This window comes from Ochotona curzoniae, unplaced genomic scaffold (assembly GCF_017591425.1).
Source record: "Ochotona curzoniae isolate NIBS_2020 unplaced genomic scaffold, NIBS_Ocur_1.0 scaffold_2587, whole genome shotgun sequence".
In the NCBI taxonomy this organism is placed as follows: Eukaryota; Metazoa; Chordata; class Mammalia; order Lagomorpha; family Ochotonidae; genus Ochotona; species Ochotona curzoniae.
Window position 1 is genome coordinate 20,454,949 of NW_024467096.1, and position 2,449 is coordinate 20,457,397.

Consider the following 2,449-nt stretch of genomic DNA (forward strand, 5'->3'; position numbering starts at 1 on the left):
GATAATGTCACCTTTATTTTTGTATGACTGAATAGCAGGGATAACAAATTTTTCCCTATTTTACTCATGTTTTAGAAATACAAAGGAAATTTGCATAATTGCATGCATTTAGAACAGTGAATTTTCAGTTACCTTGTGATGTTCACTCAGACCCAATATCAAGAAATAATACACTACCCACAACTCAGAAATCTTCTCCATTCCATACCCACTTTTGTTATAAAACATCACCAAAGATAAATGCTTCTATTTTGATTTCTAACATTATAGGTAAGTTTTTGCTTGCTTTTCACCTATGTGTATGTGAAAATATGGGAGTTTGTGTTCTGAGTTAAGATTGTTTTTTATAGTTGTAATTCAGTCTCATGGAGGTGAATGTACCATTGGCTTGGCAGAACTGTAAATAATTCTACTATGAGTGTTCTTGTACATATTTTGTATTTAAACTATACATACAATCATATATATATATACATATGCATTTGTTCTTGATACATAGATTTCATTGTGGAACTGCTGATCATAGGATGTGACTACATTAAATTTAGGAGATGCTGCAAAATGGATTTTCAAAATTTACACTCCTATTGGCGCAGTATGGCTTCTATTTTTCCATATCTCACCAAAATTTTCTATGTCTTTTTCACTTTACTCTTTTTTTTGTTGTGAGTAAACTTTCATCAAACATAAATACTTTTTTTACCAGCAATCTTAATTTATATTTTTCTAATGAATAATAAAGTTCAGCCCCTGTCATTGACATTTTGATGTATTTCCAAGTCCTTTTCTACATAGGGCACACACATTTATGTTGTATTCATAGCTTTCTATGTACCTAAAACTACAATGGTAATTCCTCATATTTCTAAACATTCTTCAGGAATATGAAGTTAGGTTATAATTCTGACCCATCTTATCAAAGGATGCTTAAGTGATTCTTCACACATGTTCAGTTATTACCTTCCATGACCCTCATCAGACACCATGCCAGTGGATCTTCCAGGTCTTGAACTTACCCCTAAAAGACTATAAATAAAACTCTTTTCTTTCACAATGTAGTGAGTCAGAGAGATTTCATTACATTAATGAATAGTTAACTAACACACAACTCTTGTAAATAAAAGAGGCTCAATAAATATTTTCCCAAAGTCAAACATGCAATAACTATTCCACAAATAAACACTGCTCTGAAATATGCTCTACTTACAATATTGACTCTGTAATATTCAAGACTATACAGATGCTGTGAGCACTACTGTCATGTCTAGTCCTTCCAAAACAATTGAATAATGAATATAAACTTACTCCATAAGCATATTCATAAAATGTTATAAAACAGATTTTAATAAGAATACTATTTATTCAGAATTTAGCTGTAAATTGTAGATACCACCAAAACAAAATAGTCTGTTACTGACATACTCACCCCTACAGAATTTAATTAGTAAATTGGGAGCCAGAGGCATCTTATACTTTTCCCACATGGATGCAGAATTCATGGGAACTGGGCCATCCTCTGTTGCCATTCCAGGTCATTCAAAGAGAGCTGGATCAGAAGCAGAGCAGCCAAGGCATGACCGACAATCACTTGGGATACCAATGCCACAGGCAGATCAGGCTGCTATGCCACAATGCCAGGCTCAAGGATGTGTTTTAGTCACTTATCATAGCTGCAGCTAGTTCAGTAACAAGTTATTGAAACCATTTATGTTCTTTTACATCAGAATAAAAGAAAAAAATATTTTTCTTGGAAAAATTTTCAATTAGCAATAATTTTGCCTCGTATAAATCTCACTGGTTGCAATACTGCCACTGCACAAAGCTTAAAGAGCTTTTTCTGGTTGAAAAAAAATGGGGAGAAGAATTAAGATGGTGGAATAGGGTGGAATAAAGACACATTTACACAGACAGAACAACATTTAATCAGAATGAAGCAGAGAGGACATATTTCAGGAAATAGGAAAGGACAGAACAACAGCAGAGGTGTACCTGGAGACTGACAGACACAGGAAAGCAGCAAAAACAATGGTGTGGTGTTGCAGTGACTGATACTCCAGCGGTAGTCAGCTAATGGACTATCTGAACTTCACCAGCAACCAGGTGGGAAGGGACTTTCACTGGGAACTTGGGAGGTGATCCCAGACAAAGAACTGTCTGTCCTGCTGGTCCATTTGATTACACTAGGAGCAGAGACAGAGCAACAGATCCCAGACAGACAGTGTGAGAACATGGTGGATTTCACAGCCCAGTCAGCCACCTAGAACAAAACTGGGCGTAATTTTGCATAAGGAGCAAAAGCAAGAAAAGGACTGAGCATATTCTGAACTGGGAGTGAACTCATTTCTGACTCAGTGAACTGCAGCAACATGGCATACTACAGGTTTCACCCTAGAAAGGTCTGGGTAGCCCTCAGACCTGATGGCCAGCAGATCCATAACTGTACTGGTGG

The 2,449-nt window shown here is 36.2% G+C and overlaps 1 non-coding gene across 1 annotated transcript; it reads right to left on the reverse strand.

Annotated features, from left to right (window-relative positions):
- Nucleotides 1-1,685: 1,685 nt before the first annotated feature.
- On the reverse strand, nt 1,686-1,824 carry LOC121171411. The gene has a single exon (XR_005886122.1). It is a non-coding gene; the product is annotated as a U4 spliceosomal RNA (small nuclear RNA).
- Between the last annotated feature and the right edge of the window lie 625 nt (nt 1,825-2,449).